The following is a 25,780-nucleotide window of genomic DNA, read 5'->3' as shown; positions in this document are numbered from 1 at the left end:
CCCCCCTGTTCATGCAATCTATTTATTGTGTTATCAATGGCAAAACTGATCCTAAGTCAGCTGTCCTACACTGAGACCCTTGATGCATACGGCCCCTAATGTCACTCCCTTTCCTTGTCCCTCTTGAACTCCACTTATGATTGGGAGAATTAACATTTTTGAACAAAGCGTTCTCTCTCCAGCCCACAACCTCCAAACAACAGCACGCGTCATGGCCTAATCTCTATATAGTTGACTGTACTAAGTTATGAGCCAGGCAACCTCTTAAGGACCTTTTCTTGCAAACAAGGTCATTGATATGATTATGCCCTGGCTTCAGTGAAGCACTTTGATAGTGATTGCCAGGAAAACTAGGCTGCCTTTGACAGAACAGACAGTGTTTCTAACAGTGAGTCTAGAATGGCCCAACGTGAACAGCCACCCTGTTGCAGTGCACTACTTTTGACCAGAGCTCTATAGGTCTTAGTCAAAAGTAGTGCGCTATAAACAAAATAGAGTTCCATTTGGGTCGTACAGATGTCCTCTGCTATAGCTGTCTGATTGAAACGGCGCATCTCCTTCAACAGAGACACACAGAGCCAATGTTTGACTCACGCCAAGCTCTCTGTAAGCTGAAACCATTGACCACCTGGAATATCAAAGGGATTGAAAAGGGTAAAGCTTTCTGTTGATGTTCTCTTCGACAGGAATACATTAGGAAACATTATTCAGAGTAGGTTATATAGCATGCACCAGCATCTGATTCCTCACAATCAGTTAGTTTAATGTTGGCTGCCAGTTAACTTGAAATGGGTACAAAAACTCTTCAGAAATGCATATTATGCAGTACAATGATCATACCAGACTTTGATGTTACACCTCTTGGTGCTGCACCACCACCAGCCCTGTCTGTCCTTGCTTCCTGTCTGTCTCTACTGTACCCAAAGGCTCCTGACCTGCAGGTATGGGTCCTGCAGGGGTAGGGCGCGTGACCCCAGTCACGCACCATCACTTATCACAGCCTCTTCTCAACAGTAGCAAGCCCTTATCTGGCCCTTATCAGACAGTGGTTGTAATGACCTTGGGGGTGGTGAGGAATTACAGTAGGACTGGAGTCCTCCCCGACAGGGACACAGTAACAAGACACGTGACTAATCATGGTTAGGGGCCCTGTGTCTAAGTCTGAGCTTGTGCTGACAACCTCAGCCTTTAGGCAGGAATCAAAGATTAATTATCATCTTCCTAACCAAACAAGGAAGCTGTCATGACATTTGTGTTTTGTGAGAGTAGTTTTATTGTGCTGTGTAAAAACAAGATGACTCATTGAGTTTAGCACTGACTTTGCTGACAGCATCTTTATTGAGGAAAAATGTACTTACTATGACTGATATGTGGTTGTCTCACCCAGCTATCTTCAGATGAAGGCACTAACCCAAGTCGCTCTGGATAACAGCGTCTGCTAAATAGTTCGTTACAAAAACATATAAATATATTTAAAGGTTTGTTTTAAGATGCACTTACATCTTTCTGTCTTTCCCAGGTTATGCTGCCCAAAAGTTATCTGAGTCCGAGTGAGAAAGAGAAGGGCTGAAGCCACACCGTTCCCTAAACCTGTTAGCTATCCAGACAGCCACAGCACCAGCACCCATTCCACAGCGGAGAGGAGCCATGAGCGACCCCAATGAACCCAGCAATGTCACAGACGCCTTGGCATCAGTTATCCACATTGTAAGTCCATTCATTCACACTGTGATACAAGTTCAGTAAGTCAGGTCATCCTAACAAACATTTTCCACACAATGCAAACAAACACAGACATCAAAGAGACCTGTGATTTGACAGTCATTGACATCAGTAAGAAATTGCGTGTCAACATACAGTACCAGTCAAAAGTTTGGACACTCCTACTCATTCAAGGGTTTTTCTTTATTTATACTATTTTCTACATTGTAGAATAATAGTGAAGACACTGAAATAACACATATGGAATAATGAGTAACCATAAAAAGGGTTAATCAAATCAAAAATTGAGATTCTTCAAAGTAGCCACCCTTTGCCTTGATGACAGCTTTGCACAATCTTGGCATTTGTCTAACACTTTTTTTTGGTTCCTACATGATTCCATATGTATTATATCATCATTTTGATGTGTTCACTATTTTTCTGCAATGTAGAAAATAGTTAAAATAAAGAAACTCTTGAATGAGTGTGTCCTAACTTTTGAATGGTACTGTACATTGATATATTATTGCTCCTGACTATATATATTGTGTTCGTTTATGCTAATTGAATATTCTCATAAAACTGCAGTGGTCCTCTGCGAGAAAGGCATTCATCTGATCTCTGATTGCCAAACGTCCTTGTTTCTTTGTACACGTGACACATTCTCTCTATGCTAGAGTTCTGCTTCGTCAGCCTCTCCAGTTCACTGTGTTTTGGAATGGGAGTGTGTTTTTTGGTTTGTGCCGTTCCTCTCAGAGCAGTGTATATACAAACCCATGCCCTCACTGGGATTAAATCCCCTGACTCCAGGCAGGTTTAGGGATATTTTTACTAGTTCTGACTTCTGAATTGAAACATGAAATGTTTTTCAAACCATTTCCCTTGGGCCCCACTTGAGAAGTGCCTGCTGCCCTTATACGACCTTATGGGGTGGAGATTGGCTTGGGGAATCAAGTATGACAAAGGTTACACCAAGCCAAGCAATTTCCTTCCACTTTTCTTAAGCCAGCGTCTATTTAGAAATGACGCTGTACTAGGACCAAAATATCTTGTTGTATTTCCAGGCCTTTCCAGTGCCCGGTTTGTAATGTGAGGCAGAATGGGCACTCCAACTTAACATATTGGCATCAGTACTTTTAGAAGCTCGGTGTTAAAGCATCTCTGTGGTTTAGGCTCAGAGCAGAGGCCAGCTGGTCAAGGTCAATGGTTAAAACTAAATTCCAGCTCCGTGGGGTCCTCTCAAAATAACAATCTAAAGAAGATGAGTAAGTTGCTTTGGGTAGTGTTGAGAGAGGCCGTGAGGGTCATTCAAAGAAAGAAAATGTTTTCTGGGCAATCAATGAGGAATAAATACACGTCCTCTTTATGGTTTCTTCAAATGATTAATTGAGATTGGATACAGAGTTTATAGCAGATCTTTAACCTTTACACAACAAACAAAAATGAAATGAACATTGTTTATGGCCGAGCATCCATTTGTGACCCACACAAACATTCTCCCACGACCCTCTTAAGCATGCATGCATGCACACATACAGTAGACTCAAACACATGCACCACCACACACAGTGCAAGAGCGGTAGATACTAGAATGTCACTCACTGCTCCACCACTTCAGGAAATGCCTGCTTTCCCTGAGCTATGCAATTTTTTTTTCAGTCAGCTGCCTCCTATCCCATGTTACACAATCATGTGGCTGTGGCACTAGACAACCCCCCCAGGACTGGCCTACTGCCTCTTAGTAGGTGGACTCTCCAAGACATAAACAACTAAGAGTGAAAGGACGCTCATGTCCTGAATACCTTCCTGTGTTATAATGTGGCGGTAGTTCTGTAGTTGAATTGTAATGTCCCTGCTACACATGTCTGAGTTGCAGAGGTACAATGCAAAACATGAACATATAGTAAGTTGTATGTGCTCTGTGATATGGACGGGTATCCCAGTGGCGGCAATGGCTAATTATGGCCTACAGATTTATCTACCGTATGTCTGGTTAGTGTGACAAGTCTGCTGTTTTGTGACATTACACCGACCTTATTTAACCTTGGTAAATCTGGGCTCTCTAAACCTTTTCCTGTCCAAGGACAGATGGCTTGTTGATGGACGGCTTTGAGGGCTGTGATTTGAATAGAGTCTGCTGGTAATCAGATTCAGCCCATTAGTCAGTTCAATCAGTTCAATATAACTCCGTTACAAGGCTGGCAGCCATGAAGCGTCTTTATAATCGCTTACAGAGAATTCAGATGGTTGTCAATACATACCTAAGCTGCTATCCAATTGATGTGTTTACAACTTCATGGCTGCAGATGTTTTCTTTCTTGTACATCTGCACGAAGCTGATAGTTAAATTGACAAAAGACATGTCGGTTTGCTATATGACTGGAGGTGAAGCTGTCATTCGGAATTTTCCTTGCTTCCTTGCTCATCTGAGTTAATAATTCACCGTTCAAACGATGAGTGTACATGCTTGTATGCAAGAGGGAAGAGAGAGTGTGTGTGTGTGTGTGTGTGTTTAAGGATAGTTTAGATAATCCTATTTGGATTTTGGAAGGGTCGGTCAACGTTGTGAAACTGGGGTTGATGTCCTCTTCCTGCCGCTAGATACTGCCCTTTTGTCATGTGACTGGAAGCAACCAAAAGATACCGTAGACAGAGGTTGAAAATGTGATTACTGTGTGCGGTAGTTATTTTTACTTATCAAGCAAAAAATACGGTCACTAGAGATTATGCCGCGTGAGAAACAAGATTGGACTTTGATGGAGTTTCTTTACACAGCAGCAAAGGTAAGTTATGAGTTTGAACACAGGGTAACATACCGCAAAATAAAGAGTCACATGGGCATTGATTTCCTTTAGAAGCGCCTCCATGTGTGTGGACATGAGACTTTTCCTGTTCTATGTCTACATACCACGTGCACTATATTGGTTTTAAAGGTTAAACAAAAAATATAGTAGATAGGTCTACACCTGACTTGTAGTAAAAATCAAATCAAATTAATGCGAGTGTAGCGAAATGCTTGTGCTTCTAGTTCCGACAATGCAGTAATAACCAACAAGTAATCTAACTAACAATTCCTAAACTACTGTCTTATACACAGTGTAAGGGGCTAAAGAATATGTACATAAGGATATATGAATGAGTGATGGTACAGAGCAGCATAGGCAAGATACAGTAGATGGTATCGAGTACAGTATATACATATGAGATGAGTATGTAAACAAAGTGGCATAGTTAAAGTGGCTAGTGATACATGTATTCCATAAGGATGCAGTCGATGATATAGAGTACAGTATATACGTATGCATATGAGATGAATAATGTAGGGTAAGTAACATTATATAAGGTAGCATTGTTTAAAGTGGCTAGTGAACACAATGGGGTTCGAAACTGAATTAATTTGTCCTTTTTTCCCCTGACAACATTTTGTTGTAATGTGTGCAACAAGTGAAACTTGAACTTTGCAAAGATTTGTTGCGACAACACCTAATAATAATAAAGATTTGTTGCACTGTCCAATTCCAAAGGCGCCTGCGACGATCTTGTTATTTTGTCAACAGCCCATTGACTGTTTGCGTGAGTATGTGAATGGAGGACAACATTTCTTCTCATATGTTGTCTTAACCAGTGATTTGCTGATGGTTACCCCTCGACTGTCAACAGATGGAGCACGCTAGATATCTCTGCAGGGGAATGTGGTCAGTCAGTGTCTTGTAAAACTCCTAGCTAATGGCTGCCAGAGCCATGTGTGAATAGTGTTGGACAGCTAGAAGTGGCAAGGCATGCGTCCTTAATGGAACCTTATTCTCTATGTAGTGCGCTACTGTGCAGGGAATATGGTGCTGTTTGGGACACAGCTGTGGTGTGAGAGGATTTATACAATCAGCATGTTGTGAGTAACACCTCCCCTAGAAGTGACCCCATTAGAGAATAACTTTAGAGGAAGGCGTCTGGCATGACAAATCGCCAGCCTCTTTTGTTTGTCCTTCGTAAAGGGATTAGAATTAAGAGTCCCTGCACCCCAACCCCCTTCCTCCTCGCTAAGTCACAGTATGACAGTATCCGATGTCACTGGCTATCATCATGCAAGGGATATCACATTAATAATAATGTATTTATATAGCGCTTTTTATTACATGAAGAATATCAAAGGCGCTTTATTTTTATTTTTTTATAAAGAATGAAGTTAATTGATAGTTCTTGGGCTGCACGGACAAAGATCTTCCACAGAGGCGGGTGCATGTCCGGATGACATCCGACTCGCACTAGGACTAGCTCCACTCCACTATCACTTAATCAGTGTGGGAAAGAAAGCTTTAGCATTGCTGGTCTACCCCTCAATAACGTTTAAAGCATGGCCACCCTCGATTTTGTCAAGATTACTTCTTCACGTTTCTCTGAATGTCAACCACTAAGAATCAAGGTCAGTGGTTGAAAATATTATTTGGTGGGCACTTTAATCAGACCTCAAAAGTGAAGGGAAGCAACTTTGAGGTACATTGGCCTGTTTACCCGGATGGTACCACTGGGGAGAAAGAGACAGTGGTCATATTTACACACAAGGCATTACCTTCAAAGACCTCTCCAACAGATGGACATGAGATCTCCTCGTCTGGCCTGCTGCTGCAGGAATGCAGTGACTCAACGGAGTATTACATGATCACTTACTATTCTATATCCGCCACTGTTAACCTGTCCTGCTCTGAGTGTTGCTGACTGTGTGGGATTTCAGCCACCTCTCGGCTCCTCTAATCCTCTCTACAGCCTCTGTGTAAGTGACTAGCTGAGTACTCACTACACTCACTTTGCTTGTAACACACCTAGTATACATTAAGCAGACAGTAGGGGTTATTGCATTACTGAGATTAATATTTCAGTTTGCCTAATCTATCTGGTTTACTGTATTGGGAAACTCTAATTAGATATTAGAAAGCTTCCTCTGTATCTCTTTTCACTTTCCACACGGCAGATTTGATTTCTCTTCTTGTGTGTCAATATTTTTGATAAAAGTTTGTCTACCTACCTGGTTCCTAAGAAGGTCCTGAGCAGGTTTCCCAAACCATCATTTCGACCAGGGTAAAGCTTCAGTATGGCAACTAACGGCCTGTGAGTGTTCATGGTACCTACAGAATTGTTTAGAAGAAAAATAAACGCACACCTATTTAGGCGAGGTGCTGGCTAGCGGAGCAGAAAACTTGAAAATAAAAGAGCCGCACACTCTAGGAGCTCAGATACAAAAATTGAATTACCAACGTTTCGACAGCCTACAGAATCGTATCACCAACCTCACTTCAGGGCATTGTGGAGGTCACTGCGATCCAAGTGACCTCCACTTTGACCTTCAAAGTGTTCTACAAAGCCTACAAATCTCCCCAGCTCATCACTCCAGTACCTTCAAATGCAATGACTCATGAGATACAGTTCTTGCTGGGTGCAGAGCCAGAGGCCAATGCACTTTAATTTTACGCTTTTAAGTCTTCCAAAGCCACACAACCATTGTGTGCCATTGTCCTCTAACAATCCATTGCGGTCTGAACATGTCCAATGTTTAACCCCAGAACAATAGCACTTGGTAGAGGCGTTGTGGTGTAACTAATAACTAAGTACCATTTCAGGACATGCAGGTGTTATATCCAATCTAGTTGTGGACAAAATAGCACCTTAATCAAGTACCATTTCAGGACATTCAGGTGTTATATCCAATCTACGTTATTACAAGTTGTGGAAAAGCCCCATTTGCTGATTCAATGACCTATATGGCGCATGTTCTCTCCTCCCACAGTACAAGGCTGAGAGAATGCTTCTGTAAGAAGAAAAGCATGAGTGAGAACGTTAAGAGGGTTCCCCGATACCAATTTATTTTATTTTTTACCTTTTTTAACTAGGCAAGACCGTTAAGAACAAATTCTTATTTTCAATGACGGCCTAGGAACAGTGGGTTAACTGCCTGTTCAGGGGCAGAACGACAGATTTGTACCTTGTCAGCTCGGGGATTTGAACTTGCAACCATTCGGTTACTCGTCCAACGCTCTAACCACAAGGCTACCCTGCCGCCCCGGCATGTCTTGGGGGTATGATCTTTGACCTTCTGTAACTTTCATTATTCATTCAGGATTATCCGTAAGCATGGTAGTATCCACATTAATGTTGCCGTGTTTAGAAATATATTATATATTCTTATTTACAATAAAAGTGATGCCAAAATGACAACATTATTTACCATTAATTTCTATTGGGCACAATATAATTTGAAACGCAACCAAAACAAACTGCAAATGCATCCAACAAGTTTGTAGCATCTAGGGCTGTTACGGTGATCATATTAACACCACTCTGGCAGTCAGGAGTCATAACCGCAGTTAAATTCCACGTGACTGTTGATTCACAATAATTTGGCTACTCCAAACCTGCACTTGCTAACAGCCATTAAGTCACTAATGGCACTCTAATGGTCCTTCTAATCACTCTGATATAAATGCAAATGTAATCGAAAATCGAACACTTCATGATTTAATTTAATAATCTGCAGAGTTAACAATAGCCAAAACCAGCATTTTAGAAAAATCTGGCCTTGAAATCTGGCCCTGAAAACTTGCCTAGATTTTATTTAACTGTTATTTAACTAGGAAAGTCAGCTAAGAACAAATTCTTATTTACAATGGTGGCCTACGGGGAACATGGGTTAATTGCTTTGTTCAGGGGTAGAATGACAGATTTTTACCTTGTCAGCTTGGTGATTCAATCCAGCAACCTTTCGGTTACTGGCCCAACGCTCTAACCACTAGGCTACCTGAACCACGTCTTCCCATATGGACAGAAAAGAGCAGAAGATCGGAGTGATCCCATCAGTTCCAGTTGGTCAAAAACAGGTAAAAACTGTTTCTAAAACATGGTCATGGATATGTTTTTTTTTCTAAGCCAAACACAACAGCAGCCATTTGGAATCATTTTGGATTCAAGTCAAATGTGAGAGATCAGCTAATAAATCTGGATGAAGACATTTTCCAAATATGCGAGAAGAATGGTGATCTTCTTAAAGAAGAAACGGGACCTGAAAGCAAACCCCCGGTACCCTTGATAGTGTGTGCCGACACCAATATGACCAGCTATATGGCAGAGAAGGAACCAGACACATCTGCTGACCCCCTGTCATGGTGGCGGGATATAACCACTCTCTCGTTTACCTTTATTGGCTCTGCTTGCCAAAAAGTATATGTGCATGTGTGCTACCAGCACTGTGTCAAGAGAGGGTGTTCAGCACGACAGGGAACATAGTTACCTCTCTCCGGTATTCACTGAAGCTTGGCAAATTAAACATGCTGGTGCTTCTTAATCGGAACCTTAAAGCTTAACGTTGGCCAGTGCTATAGCCCATGATAGTGGACTGCAACATCTTTGCAAAAAACATACCTTATTTATATAAGGTCCCACAATTAACAGTGCATGTCAGAGCAAAACCAAGGAATTGTCTGTAGAGCTCAGAGATAGCTTTGTGTTGATGCACAGATCTGGGGAAGGGTACCAAAACATTTCTGCAGTATGGAAGGTCCCCAGGAACACAGTAGCCTCCATCATTCTTAAAAGGAAGAAGTTTGGAACCACCAAGACTCTTCCTAGGGCAGTCCTAGAGCTAACTGCCCGGGCCAAACTGAGCAATCCATGGAGAAGGGCCTTGGTCAGCGAGGTGACCAAGAACCCGATGGTCACTGACAGAGCTCCAGTGTTTCTCTGTGGGGATGGGAGAACCTTCCAGACAACCATCTCTGCAGCACTCCACCAATCAGGCCTTTATGGTAGAGTGGCCAGACAGAAGCCACTACTCCGTAAAAGGCACATGACATCCCGCTTGGAGTTTGCCAAAAGGCACCTAAAGACTCTGTCTGAAACCAAGATTGAACTCTTTGGCCTGAATGCCAAGTGTCACGTCTGGAGGAAACCTGGCACCATCCCTATGGTGAAGAATGTTGGTGGGAGCATCATGCTGTGGGGATGTTTTTAGGGTTGCAAAATTCCAGTAACTTTCCCAAAATGTCCAGGTTTTCCAGAAATCATGTTTAGAAGATTTCTGGTTTTACCGATTTATTCCCTTCTGATTCCAGGAGTTTTCCAACCAGGATTTCTCGAAAACCTGGGAATTTTGCGGAAGTTGCCAGAATTTTGCAACCCTAGATGTTTTTCAGTGGCAGGGACTGGTAGACGAGTTAGGATCCAGGAAAAGATTAACGGAGCAAAGTACAGAGATCCTTGATGAAAACCTGCTCCAGAGCGCTCAAGACCTCAGACTGGGGTGAAGGTTCACCTTCCAACAAGACAATGGCCCTAAGCACACAGCCAAGACAACGCAGAAGTGGTGCCAGGATATCTCTGAATGTCCTTGTGTGGCCCAGCTAGAGCCCGGACTTGAACCCGATCAAACTTCTCTGGAGAGACCTGAAAATAGCTGGGCAGCAACGCTCCCCATCCAACCTGACAGAGCTTGAGAGGATCTGCAGAGAAGAATGGGAGAAACTCTCCAAATACAGGTGTGCCAAGCTTGTAGCGTTATACCCAAGAAGACTCAATTCTGTAATCGCTGCCAAATGTGCTTCAACAAAGTACTGAGTAAAGGGTCTGAATACTTATGTAAATGTGATTTTTATTTTATTTTAAATTTAACAAATTAGCAAAGATTTCTGAACCTGTTTTTGCTTTCTTATTATTGGGTATTGTGTGTAGTTGATGAGGGGGGGAAACAAAGTGGAAAAAGTCAATGGGTCTGAATCCTTTCCGAAAGGCACTGTATGTTTTGATTTCATAAGACATTCTAAGGTTTTTATCATTCACAACTAAAGTTTCCAAATAACTAAAAATCAAGCGCTAGCACTTATTTCAAATGACTTTTTAAACTGGACACAGAATAACGGCTCCGTGTTCGCACGAGCTCATCAGTCATTTGGGAAAAATATCCTTTCAATTTTATTCAGCGTTGTTCAATTATATTGTTCGTGTAAAATCATATAAAATAATCGTACCTTGTCTGTTAAATTACTAACCTGCTGCCATTGGCATGGCACATACCCAGATCAGTAACATACATATGATTGTTATTCTGTTCTTCTGAAATACATTTTCTTAATATTATGTTTTATAGGAAAGACCTGCCTAAAATAATGGTTTCATTGTGATGGTGTATAGGCTATTAAATGTATTTATTTGATTTTTTTTAAATGTAGATGTTTCAAAGGTACGCATCAGGAGCTTGCATGTGTGGAACCCCTTTGTCAATTAACGGTCGATTACCGTGAGACCAGAAGTTATTTGCATGACCGCCACAGCCCTAGTGTCATTACATGCTATAAATGTGGGACCAAATACTAATGTTTTGGCTACTTTATTTATAAAAATATTTAGGGGTGTCAAATCATTTTGACCCCTCCCTTTTAAAGAAAAACATGTATTGTTAGACAAAATTTCTTTCTCTGAGCAATTGTATTATACTGAACAGAAATATAAATGTGAAATGCAACAATTTCAAAGATTTTACAGAGTTAAAGTTCATATAAGGAAATCAGTCAATTTAAATAAATTAATTAGGCCCTGATCTATGAATTTCACATGACTGGGTATACAGATATGCAATGGGCCTCAGGATCTTGTCACAGTATCTCTGTACATTCAAATTGCCATCGATAAAATGCAATTATGTTCATTGTCTGTAGCTTATTCCTGCCCGTACCATAATCCTTCCGCCACCAATGTTGACATCAGAAAATCGCTCGCCCACATCACACCATACACGTAGTCTGCGGTGGTGAGGCCTGTTGAATGTACTGACATATCCTCTAAAACGACGTTGGAGGTGGCTTATGGTAGAGAAATTAACATGAAATTATCTGGCAGCAGCTCTGATGGACATTCCTGCAGTCAGCCTACCAATTGCACGTTCCCTCAACTTGAGACATCTGTGGCATTGTGTTGTGTAACAAAACTGCACATTTTAGAGTTGCCTTTTATTGTCCCCAGCACAAGGTGCATCTGTGTAATGATCATGCTGTTTAATCAGCTTCTTGAAATGCCACACCTGTCAGGTGGATATATTCTCTTGGCAAAGAAGAAATGCTCACTAACAGGGATATAAATACATTTGTGCACTAAATTTGAGATAATCTTTTTTGTGCGTATGGAACATTTCTGGTATCTTTTATTTCAGCACATGGGACCAACATATTACAGTTTGTGTATATTTTTGTTCAGTGTAATATAATTTCCCTTTTTTTTGCATGCAATGTAGCTCAGTATTTGAAGTATTTATTTTTTGCAGTCATTGCTCGTCTTTATCACCGGTGTCAATTTCAGACCCCACTGTGTATATACACAGTATAGTGTATATACCCTGAGTGTACAAAACATGAACACCTGCTCTTTCCGTGACACAGCATTCACCTGGTCAGTCTGTCCCTTATTGATATCACTTGTTAAATCCACTTCAATCAGTGTAGATGCAGGGGAGGAGACCGGTTAAAGAGCGATTTTTAAGCCTTGTCACAATTGAGACGTGGATTGTGTATGTGTGCAATTGAGGGTGAATGGGCAAGGCAAAAGATTTGTGCCTTTGATGGGGTATAGTAGTTGGTGCCAGGTGCACACGTTTGTCAAGAACTGCAATGCTGCTGGATTTTTCACACTCAACAGTTTCCCCATGTGTTTCCCCAAGACAGAATGATCCACCACCCAAAGGACATCAAGCCCCATCCCACTCCAAGGCCTCTGACAGAGATTTAGGGTCTAAAGTACCTTGGTCAATATTGACACGTACCAAAGTTAAAATGAGGTGAATGCAAGGTATTGTTTGAGAACCATTCAAACACGGCTTGCCCTTTCAGGTGCTGTTGGTTTGTCCTCAGAGCGAGAATAAATGCAGAGTCTTGTTTATTCTAACACGGCACAATCATAAGAGAGAGGTTAGTGCCAGGCTGGGAGATACAGTTCTGATTAGCGCATCACGTGGTCACAGGGAGAGGGCTCTGCTCATTCTTGTGTTTTTTTATATAGGGTGTTGCGATTCAGAGCCCCACAGTGTCGCCGTAGATGAGGGCATTGCCACTTGCCTCAAACACCACTCCTGACTCCCAACACTCATACCACAAGTCATCCCATTGAAACATGAGTCTGGTAAGTCCCTTAAATCACAGATGGAAGAGAAGGAGAGCATTTTTTTTTCTATTGCTGGTTCTTTTGCTGTAATGGTTTGTTATTGCACATGTTTTTGGTTGTGGGAAATAGTTTCACCTCGCTGGCAATCCCTTACACATCCTCTCTAGCTGTCGAGATTGACTGTTAACCGCTGTGCACAGTAATAGGCTAAAAGCTGTCTTTACTACTGGAGTTCCTAGTGAGTGGGGATGTTTTTCAGGTAGACTTGGCTGTCATTTTCTAACTGAACTTTGATGCTCTATTGAAAAATAGTATGTGGTTAAGATTGGCAGCACTACTCTTGGATGAAGTGCCCATCAAATGGAATTCATGTGTTGATTGTATTGGAAAGGACTATCAAAACTTTCAAGATTTTGATTGTAGCTTACACATCCAAAGACTGGAGACTGTCACAGAAAGCAACTCTCAAATGTGTTTTTAATGGAGGTCACTGAGGTAAGGGTGAGGGTTTAATTAACATAAAGGGGTTCTACACATGCAAGCTGCTGATGAGTGCCTTTGGAACATCTACATTTTATAAGTGTATTATAAACAGGTTGGTTCGTAGTCTGAATGCTGATTGGCTGACAGCCGTGGTATACCACAACATGTATTTTTACTACTCTAATTACATTGGTAACTGGTTTATAATAGCAATAAGGCACCTTGGGGGTTTGTGATTTATGGCCAATATACCATGGCTAAGGGCTGTATTCAGGCACTCCGTGTTGCGTCGTGCATAAGAACAGCCCTTTGCCGTGGTATTTTGACCATATACCACACCTCCTCAGGCCTTATTGCTTAAAGAAATCAATTTAATTGCCTGTACACCATTACAATAAATCCGTTATTGATTTTAGGCAGGGCATTTTAGCTCGTACATACATGGAGTGGTTATTCTGTGTTCAGCTTAAAAAGTGATTATTTGAAACAGGTTATATGTTTGAGTTATTTGGCAACTTGAGTTGTGAATGATACAAACCTTAATGTCTTATGAAATGAAACAAACACTGGCTGCATGATTCCACTCTATTGATAATGTAAAAAAGGGGGAAAAATGTCTTGTCTTAGTGTAATTGCCTATTATGTGTGAAATTAATTTTGATTTAAAATGGCCAATTTCAGCTGGGCAGGCTAAACACCACCACCATTTTATATAATGATTAAGCTGTTTATAATTTAGCATACAAACAATTTTTCTTTCTTGAGACAACAAAAAGCAGCATGGTGACATCAGCATTGTGACAAATAGTGGCTGTAGGCTACACATATATAGACATTTTTGTATTTTCATTTTTTTTTATTATAAAGTAATACATGTAAAGCAAAAGCACAGGTGAGGAAGAAATAAGACACTTCTAATTATATAAATAAAACCAAGGGAAAATGATAATACTGCACACAAAGTTTTAGCTGCCTTTTGCCTATAATGGCTATTGTTTCAGTCCACTATCATAGGCTGTAAGGTCCCGATTTTAAGAAACGCCAGCATGTTTACTTTGTTGGGTTTCAGTGAAGACCGGAGAGAGGTAACTACGTTCCCTGCCGTGTTGAACAACCTCTGACAGTGCTGGTAGCACACATGCACATCTACTTTTTGGCAAGCCGAGCCAATAAAGGTAAACGAGAGTGGTTATCCCGCCACCATGACAGGGGGTCAGCAGATGTCTGGTTCTTTCCCTTCCATATAGCAGGTCATCTCGGTGTCGGCACGCACTCAACTTTTAGTTGTTCTACAAAAGTTAGGCTATATGTTTTGATTTTTTAATACATCACGTGTCTTTCTCACAGGCTACAAGTGAAGACAGACACTTCCTGGGACGCAACTGCTTGCGTCCTTATCCAATTCCGAGGTGCATATTGAAGATATTGGAAGGACTGTCCACATTTACTTTTTGTCAGCCAACAAGATGACTAGGTCTAACGAACAGCAAAAGCACTAGCCTATGTTAATCTACTATCCCCCATAGTAAAAAAGTCGACCTGTTCTGTATGAGAAATGAATATTCCAAACATAGTCTGGGACAGTTGTAGGATGCAATAGATCCCAAATTAATACAACTAATAGCATAAAAATATATATTTTACGCAATGTGGCTGACACAACGGATAAGAACTATGGCTTAAAAAAACTTTTAGGCAATTTCTTCGCATTATAAGCGCAGCAATGCGCACATGGCAGTAGGCTATAAACGAGAGTGTTCCATTTGCTGGAAAACACCATTATCAAACGTGACCGTGAATGTGATTATGCATGTAATGGTTTTATTATAAGATAATCTCTTTACAACAGGAGTAATATTAGCCTATCACTTGTGAGTTTATATATTATTACTTGTGAATAATGCCCAGCATGAGAAACAGCCTTTTCTCTCTCAACTTTTTCTAATCATAGTTGCACACCTCATGTAGTAGCCCATAGGACTATAAGGTTTGTGTCTTAACACATACTAAATGATATGGGTGAAATTAGTTTTGATTTAGACTGGACCATTATCATGCACCTGTCTCCAGATGGACAGTGGGTAAAAAATACATTTTATCTATGCACTTAAATAGCGGATGGAGGATGCTTTTCCTGTGATTCATTTTCATGCCAGCCAGATAGGCTATACTCCTGTTGTAAAGAGAAGCAATGTGCTTAATATTAGGAAAGTTGAGCAATAAATATAGTAGGCTAAGCCTATAGAAAGCTGATGGGATCCTCTTTTTTTAAGAGGTCATCACTCTGTTTTCTCCCGCAATTGCATAGCCTATAGAAATATTGCGCAAAATCTGCTCATGGGCTCTCATGAAGTGTTTGATTAGATTTTTGATAACATTTGCATTGATGTGAGAATGATTAGAGGGGCCATAGAGTGCTGAGTACCAGGCAGTTAGCAAATTTGGTAGGCTACTAATGACCATCAGCAGCATCAGAGCTTGGAGCAGCCTAATTACCGTGACTAAACGGTCATGTGGAATTTGACTGCCTTCATGACTCATGATCGCTGGTGTGGCGGTAATACGGTCACCGCAACTGCCCTATTTGTGGCACATGTTGACACTGTCAGGGTTTCGTCTGGAGGGTTCTGTGTTTTACGCCTGTGTGTGGTATGTGTGTGTTTGTAGGTCACACCATAACTCCATGACATGGTAGCCATTGCTATGAAGATAGTTTTGTGTTTTATGAATGTTTTCTTACTGTTGTTCCATTTTCCAAATTTGTTCCCTATATTTTACACATGCAGCCTCATTGCGGGAAAAAAGGTGACATTTGAAGGTAGAAAATTGCAATGATTAAGCTAAGAGTTACTCCATAGTGCAGATTTATTTCTTCATTGGTGTTATTTGGTGTAAGATGGATGAGTAGGGAAAAAGCCCATTGTCCACCATTTCTACAGACTGATGGGGAGTGTGAGGTGGAATAATCATATCTCATCAATCAATGTTTTTTCCTTGGTCCCCCTCAAGTGCAGGGGAGAATTTAATCTACCGATGACTTGTTAAATGGCCTGAGAAAGGGTTTGGAGGGGCGTTAAATGAGGCATGGTGCCGTGACTGTTTGGCCAGTATCACAGGAGGGGAGAGTGTTCAGTGAGGAGCCGCACGATCAGTACTGTAGCCACAGCAAAATCAGCTTTGCCTTAGCGCTGGACAGAGGAGACAAGGAGAGGATCCCCCACTTTGTTGGGATCAAGTTCACCTGTGGCTCCACCTTTGCAACCATCCTTATCACAGCACGTCTCCGGCAGCCCAATCTAGCACCCTGCTGCAGGGGAAAACATCACTTACCTCAGGGTTTCTCAGCCCTCTCCTCAGGGACCACCAGGCGTTTTACATATTTGTTAAAGCCCTGAACTGGCACACGTGATTCAATTATTATTATTATTATTATTATTATTATTTTTTATACTGAACCAAAATATAAACGCAACATGTAAAGTGTTGGTCCCATGTTTCATTTCATGCTGAAATAAAACATCCCAACATTTTTCCATTTGCAGAAAAAGCTTATTTCTCTCAAATGTTGTGTACAAATTTGTTTACGTCCCTGTTAGTGAGCATTTCTTTGCCAAGAGAATATATCCACCTGACAGGTGTGGAATATCAATAAGCTGATTAACAGCAGGATCATTACACAGGTGCACCTTGTGCTGGGGGCAATAAAAGACCACTCTAAAATCTGCTTTTTTGTTGTTGTCACACAACACCATGCCACAGATATCTCAAGTTTTCAAGGAGCGTGCAGTCGGCATGCTGATTGCAGGAATGTCTACCAGAGCTGTTGCCAGAGAATCTCTACCCTAAGCTGCCTCCAACAACGTTTTGGAGGATTTGTCAGTATGTCCAGCCGACCTCACAACCGCAGACCATATGTCATCACGCCAGCCCAGGACCTCCACATCCTGCTTCTTCTCGTGAGGGATGGTCTGAGACCAGCCACCCAGACAGCTGATGAAACTGTGGGTTTGCACAACCAAATAATTTCTGCAGAAACTGTCTCAGGGAAGCTCATCTGCGTGCTTGTCATCCTCACCAGGGTCTTGACCTGACTGCAGTTTGCCATTGTAACTGACATCAGTAGGCACACTGCAGAAGTGTGCTCTTCACGACTGAATCCCTGTTTCAACTGTACCGGGCAGATGGCAGACCGAGTGTATGGCGTTGTGTGGGTAAGCGGTTTGCTGATGTCAATATTGTGAACCGAGTGCACCATGGTGTCGGTGGGGTTATGGTATGGGCAGACATAAGCTACGGACAACAAACACAATTGCATTTTGAATGCACAGAGATCCTGAGGCCCATTGTCATGCCATTTATCTGCCGCCATCACCTCATGTTTCAGCATGATAATGCACAGTTGCAAGGACCTTTACACAATCCCAGGAAGCTGAAAATGTTCCAGTTCTTCCATGGCCTGCATACATGTCACCAATTTGAGCATGTTTGGGATGCTCTCAATCAATGTGTAAAATAAAGTGTTCCAGTTCCCGCCATTATCCAGCAACTTCACACAGCCATTGAAGAGGAGTGGGACAACATTCCACAGGCCACAATCAACAGCCTGATCAACTCTATGCGAAGGAGATGTGGTGCGCTGCATTAGGCAAATGGGAAACACCAGATGCTAACTGGTTTTCTGATCTACACCCCTACTTTTTTTTGTGACCAACTAATGCATGTCTTGTGAAATCCATAGATTAGGGCCTACTTAATGTTATTTCAATTGACTGATTTCCTTATATGAATCCTTGAAATTGTTGCGTTTAAAAATATATATTTTTGTTCAGTGTAATTAATCATTCGAGTCAGGACTTACCTCCCCGGGATGTCCCCAGGATCTCCATCACTCCACCATTGAACCACCCTGTCCAAGTCTTTGATCAGAGCTTGTCGTGTAATCACTGTTTTAATTTGAGGCTGTTGTAGTGTTCGAGACCAAGCACAAGCTCTTGTCCTTTCAGTGGATTTTTCCTGTGGGAGGACTAGCACTTCCTTCAGTGTCAGTTTGGTTCGAGCTGCATGGCTTTGACAAGGGGAATAGGGATGAATGAAGTCGGCGAACAACCTCATAGAGCAAATCTGAATAAATAGATTGCCTAAAATGGACAATGGCCCAGTCCCAGAAAAAGTTCCTTGGCACTCCCATGTTGATCTGAAAGAATTGGATAAGTATTAGCAATATAGTTGTAGCTATAACATTTAGAAGACTTGATTACATTTTCACTATACTGATTTATGTCTATCCAAACCGTTCAGATTTACTGTGGGTCTAGGGATTGTTTCTGAATGGGGCCTTCAACATGGTTCTTTCTCAATTCGTCTTTCTTTGATTCCTTGCGTCCTTATCAAAACCCATTGGAGAAGGTTCGAGGGGAGAGGGAACTTGGAACTTCTCCTCCAATACAATTAAAAGGAGTCGAGGAATCACAGAAAGATTAATTGAGATGAAGCCAATACCTTTTCCTGTCTTCCCTGACTGATCTAAATTGACCCTGTCCTCCCGCTCTTCCTCTCAGCCGGAGGCGCCATCAGCCTCGTCCATGCGAGGAGCGGTTGAGGAGGATGAAGGGGACTTGAACAAATCTCTGGGGGTCCAACGCTTTCAGCAGATTCTCAGCTCTGCCCCCAGGGTCCCCGACGAGCAGCACCGCACCTACAACGAGGAGGACTTTGAATGTAAGCACACACACAATTGTTCACACAACTTGCACACATGCGTAGGTGGCTCACATACTTTTAGAAATTGTGGAGTGGATTACCTTTTCTGTGAATCGTAAATATAAACCATTGATTTACTAATAAAATAAGTCCCTCTGAAAACCACACAAAATGTTTGATCTACTAACCATTTCCCTGCTGCAGACCACCGTCACTCCTCGCACCACATCCACCACCCCCTGTCCAAGCTGCCCTCTGATGGGAGGAGGAAGAAGAGCGGCAAGAAGAAAAAGAAGGAAAGAGAGCGCAAGGACAGTTCCGGCCCAACCAGCAACACCGCCATTGAGGAAGGAGAGGATGAGGAAGATGATGAGGAAGAGGGTGGAGAGAGCCACACCCATCTCTCTGAGACAGATTGTGACACCGTCAAAGAAGACGTACATGTAATGACACCTTTCATGTTTTCAAATGCGCTTTAACTTCAGTTGTCTTGTCAGTTGTTTTTTTTTTTTAAACATGAACCATAGGTAGCTTAGCGTAAGGCAGGGTTTCCCAAACTCGGTCCTGGGGCCCCTCCTGGTTGTACGTTTTGTACTAGCACTACACAACTGATTCAATTAACCAACTCCTCAAGCTTGGATTATTTGAATCAGTGTAGTGCTAGGGAAAAAAAAAAAAACATGTTCCCAGGTGCGGCCCCAGGACCCAGTTTGGGAAACCATGGCGTAAGGCAATATGCATATCTTACTCCACTGATACTGGGACTGTGTGCCAAATGACACCCTATTCCCTATTTAGTGCACTACTTTTGATCAGGGCCCAGGTAAAAAAAAAAAAAATGTAGTGCACTATAAAGGGAATAGGGTGCCATTTGGAACACTGACATGTTTTTTTTTTTTTTTTTTTGCAGTGTAGCTGTGGTTCAACAGATTGAACCCCCCTGTCAGCATTATCATATTTTCCTCTATGAATATTTAAACACAAGCTTAATGAATTATTTAACTGATTTGGGGTTACACTGTTATATCACTGACAACTATTGTGTTCTGCCACACATGACCGGTTTTGACCTGTGATTTTTCTCATATGAAGCTTTCTTTTATTCTTGAAATATAAAAGAAATGCTCAAGGGTGTGAATTCTCACAAAACCCTGATGAAAAAAAGACCATGATTTTCGGGATGTTTTTACAAAATGTAATCCATAAAATAGTCCTTGTATATTTAACATTTTTATCTAAAATTATTTATCAAATTTGGCATATTTATGACATTTTGGCCTCTCCCATGTTTCATTTAATAACCTTTTACTGCAGTGGGCTAACTCCGGGTCGGTCACACAGTGTTTCTTGGTAGTGTTAAACAAATCTACTTTGAAACAAAAGTACACACCTCACACACATGGTTATGGGCAACAGCATTAAAAGACACTAGTACCATGTCAGATACAGAGTTGAAATGTATTACATTTTGAGTTTGATTATTCTCTTTAGTTTGATTTTATTAGGCTTCTCATTAGCCGACGTGAATGGCGACAGCTTGTCTTCCTGGGCTCTGACACATAACTAAAAATACATTACAGACAAAGACAATTTACATATATTTAAAACATTAACATAGAAATTAAGTATGTCTGTCAAAGCTATATATAAGTTGACTATACTGGCAAATTTGAATATTTCTCTCAAAAACAAGAATTGATGCTGTCAATCTCTCCTCTACTTTGAGCCAAGAGAGACTGACGTGCAGACTGTTGACATTAGCCCTCTGTGTACACTGAAGGGCAAGACTTGCTGTTCTGTTCTGGGCCAGCTGCAGCCTTTCTAGTTCCTTCTTTGCAGAACTTGATCACATCGCTGTGCGATGGTCGATATTAGATAACTGGAGCCTGCAGGATTTGTTTTATCGACAGTGGTGTTTAAAAATGCTGAGCATAACTTTATCACAGACATACCTCTCCCCTCTTTGCAACAATTGAATCAATATGCCTTGACAATTTTATTTTTATTTTATTTTTTTTATTTTATTTTTTATTTTACTAGGCAAGTCAGTTAAGAACAAATTCTTATTTTCAATGACGGCCTAGGAACAGTGGGTTAACTGCCTGTTCAGGGGCAGAACGACAGATTTGTACCTTGTCAGCTCGGGGATTCGAACTTGCAACCTTTTGATTACTAGTCCAATGCTCTAACCACTAGGCTATCCTGCCGCCCCAGTCTTAAGTTGACACCAAGCAGTTTAGTCTCCTCAAAACAGCCATATCTTTGTTTAACATTAGAGAAGCTACCATTTTAAAGAGAACCCTCAGTGATCTATTAGATAGCTCTCGTCCCATGATATGGCAGGGATGTAAAGCCATAACACATAGATTTTTCCCGATTTTATGGTCAATAATCAACGGCTGCACTGAAATCTAACAAAGCTCCCACTAACTTATCCATTTATTTCAGCCAATCACCAGTCCTTTGTTGTACATGTTGAGTGACCTTCTCTATAAGCACGCTTGAAAGTCTGTTGTTCATTTGTTCACAGAGAAATAGCATTGTACCTGATCAAACAACCTTTTTCTAAACGTTTGAAAAGAGCCGGCGGCAAGCTGATTTTGGTCAGCTGTTAGAACCAGTAAAGGGCGCGTTTACCGTTATTTGGTAGTGGAATGACTAGCTTCCCTCCAGGTCTGAAGATGAACACTGTTCTCCGGGCTCAGATTAAAGATATGACACAGGAGGGGCAATGTAGTCTGCTACCATCCTCAGTAGCTTTCCATCTAAGTTGTCCAAACCAGGTGGTTTCTCATTATTGATGGACAACAATCATTTTCCCACCTCTCCCACACTAACTTTACAGAATTCCAAATGACAATGATTTTCTTTCATTATTAGGTATTTTGTGCATGAATATGATGGCTCACAGTTTGCCCACTTTGCCAATGAAATAGTCATAGGCAGGAAACATTCAACTTTACAAAAGCAATAAACCAAGCTTTCTCGTTCAGTATGTGCCGCTCTCTGATGACAACATTTTGTGAAAATTCCCCATTAATGTGGATATTTCTTTTGTTGTGGTCTAGGTTTTGTGATGAATCCCTCTGAATGATTTTAAGTCTATTCATTTTCTACATATTTGTATTGTTTTCCCCCCCCTTTACCGTAAACCCTATTGCAGTTATTTTCAATAGTATGTTGAATATACAGAATGTTCATGTCATGTGTGCCCTTACTCCCTCCATAGTTCTTTCTGTCAGATGAAGATCGCCTGGCCACACCTACCACAGACAGTCCCCACCCTGCCCGAGGGATGGAGGTTGTGCCTCAGTCTGCTGTGGGCACCGAACCTGAAGATGCCGCCTCCACCGAGTGAGTACACCTCTCTGAATACACCCATATTTTTATTTCATTATTACCGTAATGAGATGATTGGGTGAGATCATTTTTGCCAGATGAAGTGTCACCCTGCTTTGCGTCACAACACGACAAGGACTCTTTTGTCGCACTTAGCCTGATACTGCTTGCTCTGAGGCGTTCTCAGTCACTGATTGAGAGAGAGAGAGGGAGAGTGTGTGTGTGTGTGTGTGTGTGTGTGTGTGCGCGCGGTCTCACCCAGGCAGGCCGGCACACACTGTACGTTACCATGTTCCCGGCATCCAGTCAGCCTGCAGGGTTCTGATCTAATAGGACATGATTCATCCCCTTGCAACAACACATATTTCACCTGTCTGACTGTCTCCATAGAGAACAGAACACTGACCCTTCCTACTAACACACCTCTCCTTCTCTCCACCTATGGTATTTAGTCTCAGGACACATTAGTGCTTTGTCCAGTCTGCCAGAAGTTTTGCTCTGTGTGGACTTCCTCCTAATAGTACTACTAAAACTGCAATACTATACATTGGAAGATAGAGATGCCAAACAAGTGGATTATTCTGACCGGGGAGGGAACTTCTGAATATAGTTGGGGAAAGTAACGGCCAAAGTTTTTTTTTTTTTAACAACCATAAAGTGCTTAGGAGACAGTTTGACATCTTTAGGTGAGTGAGTGTCGGTTTTGGGAATGATCTGTTTGCTGGACTGACGAATTCTAAGTGGGCATCTTCACTCCTTAGTTTATGATGACATTTTTAGGATTTAGTGCACCCGTTTTATTTTTTCTTCTGTGAAATTGGCTTCCTGTATGTTTGTTCCAAGGAATGTTGAAGGAGACCAACAAACCGTTCTCCTCTTATCTTAGAAAATGTAAATTTTGTCATCTATTGGCCCCTAAATTAAAAATGAGTTAAGTTGTGTAGCCCACTTCAGAGCCCTATACTATGAATCAAGTTTGAGGAGTTAGCGAGGTAACTTGGGTCAACTCTGAGATCAACTTGGGATAACCGACACCACAAAAATGGCACAGCTTTTAGCCAGGTACATTTCTATGGCAACATATCCTTCAGAACTAATCTGCTCCGGGGCAGGCTAATTCAGGGATAACTCCATTTTATCATGAAGTGTCTGAGCCACGAGTTGAGAACCAATGAAAACCGATTCTCTCCCTCTCGCAAAGAGTGTGTCACCATAACCTTCATTTGAGGAAGACTACTGATTTAAATATTTTATTAATCAAATGTACTTTTGTGTGTTAAAAAATTCCTATCATATTAGTAATGACAGCGTTTGCTTTCTGAATCGTGTTTTGAAATTTGTTAGCGGGCTAACTGACAGCCGCATCCAATCATAGACATAAATCAAATCAAATTTGACAAATTTTATTTGTCACATACACATGGTTAGCAGATGTTAATGCGAGTGTAGCGAAATGCTTGTGCTTCTAGTTCCGACAATGCAGTAATAACCAACAAGTAATCTAACTAACAATTCCTAAACTACTGTCTTATACACAGTGTAAGGGGATAAAGAATATGTACATAAGGATATATGAATGAGTGATGGTACAGAGCAGCATAGGCAAGATACAGTAGATGGTATCGAGTACAGTATATACATATGAGATGAGTATGTAAACAAAGTGGCATAGTTAAAGTGGCTAGTGATACATGTATTACATAAGGATGCAGTCGATGATATAGAGTGCAGTATATACGTATGCATATGAGATGAATAATGTAGGGTAAGTAACATTATATAAGGTAGCATTGTTTAAAGTGGCTAGTGATATATTTACATAATTTCCCATCAATTCCCATTATTAAAGTGGCTGGAGTTGAGTCAGTGTCAGTGTGTTGGCAGCAGCCACTCAATGTTAGTGGTGGCTGTTTAACAGTCTGATGGCCTTGAGATAGAAGCTGTTTTTCAGTCTCTCAGTCCCAGCTTTGATGCACCTGTACTGACCTCGCCTTCTGGATGATAGCGGGGTGAACAGGCAGTGGCTCGGGTGGTTGATGTCCTTGATGATCTTTATGGCCTTCCTGTAACATCGGGTGGTGTAGGTGTCCTGGAGGGCAGGTAGTTTGCCCCGGTGATGCGTTGTGCAGACCTCACTACCCTCTGGAGAGCCTTACGGTTGAGGGCGGAGCAGTTGCCATACCAGGCGGTGATACAGCCCGCCAGGATGTTCTCGATTGTGCATCTGTAGAAGTTTGTGTGCTTTTGGTGACAAGCCAAATTTTTTCAGCCTCCTGAGGTTGAAGAGGCGCTGCTGCGCCTTCTTCACGATGCTGTCTGGGTGAGTGGACCAATTCAGTTTGTCTGTGATGTGTATGCCGAGGAACTTAAAATTTGCTACTCTCTTCACTACTGTTCCATTGATGTGGATAGGGCGGTGTTCCCTCTGCTGTTTCCTGAAGTCCACAATCATCTCCTTAGTTTTGTTGACGTTGAGTGTGAGGTTATTTTCCTGACACCACACTCCGAGGGCCCTCACCTCCTCCCTGTAGGACGTCTCGTCGTTGTTGGTAATCAAGCCTACCACTGTTGTGTCATCCGCAAACTTGATGATTGAGTTGGAGGCGTGCGTGGCCACGCAGTCGTGGGTGAACAGGGAGTACAGGAGAGGGCTCAGAACGCACCCTTGTGGGGCCCCAGTGTTGAGGATCAGCGGGGAGGAGATGTTGTTACCTACCCTCACCACCTGGGGGCGGCCCATCAGGAAGTCCAGTACCCAGTTGCACAGGGCGGGGTCGAGACCCAGGGTCTCGAGCTTGATGACGAGCTTGGAGGGTACTATGGTGTTGAATGCCGAGCTGTAGTCGATGAACAGCATTCTCACATAGGTATTCCTCTTGTCCAGATGGGTTGGGCAGTGTGCAGTGTGGTTGAGATTGCATCGTCTGTGGACCTATTTGAGCTGTAAGCATTTTTCCGTTGCAGGCAGTGTCAGTGGCACTGTATTGTCCTCAAAGCGGGCAAAAAAGTTATTTAGTCTGCCTGGGAGCAAGACATCCTGGTCCGTGACTGGGCTGGATTTCTTCCTGTAGTCCGTGATTGACTGTAGACCCTGCCACATGCCTCTTGTGTCTGAGCCGTTGAATTGGGATTCTACTTTGTCTCTGTACTGACGCTTAGCTTGTTTGATAGCCTTACGGAGGGAATAGCTGCATTGTTTGTATTCAGTCATGTTACCAGACACCTTGCCCTGATTGAAAGCAGTGGTTCGCGCTTTCAGTTTCACGCGAATGCTGCCATCAATCCAAGGTTTCTGGTTAGGGAATGTTTTAATCGTTGCTATGGGAACGACATCTTCAACGCACGTTCTAATTAACTCGCACACCGAATCAGCGTATTCGTCAATGTTGTTATCTGACGCAATACGAAACATGTCCCAGTCCACGTG

At 41.9% G+C, this 25,780-nt stretch overlaps 1 pseudogene; it reads left to right on the top strand.

The window, feature by feature from the left end:
* LOC135517437 (anion exchange protein 2-like) overlaps positions 1-25,780 on the top strand; it is a 94,055-nt pseudogene that overhangs the window by 52,730 nt on the left and 15,545 nt on the right.

Source organism: Oncorhynchus masou, chromosome 28 (genome assembly GCF_036934945.1).
Source record: "Oncorhynchus masou masou isolate Uvic2021 chromosome 28, UVic_Omas_1.1, whole genome shotgun sequence".
In the NCBI taxonomy this organism is placed as follows: Eukaryota; Metazoa; Chordata; class Actinopteri; order Salmoniformes; family Salmonidae; genus Oncorhynchus; species Oncorhynchus masou.
Note: the sequence above shows the minus strand (reverse complement) of the source record. Positions and strands in the feature narration are given on the sequence as shown.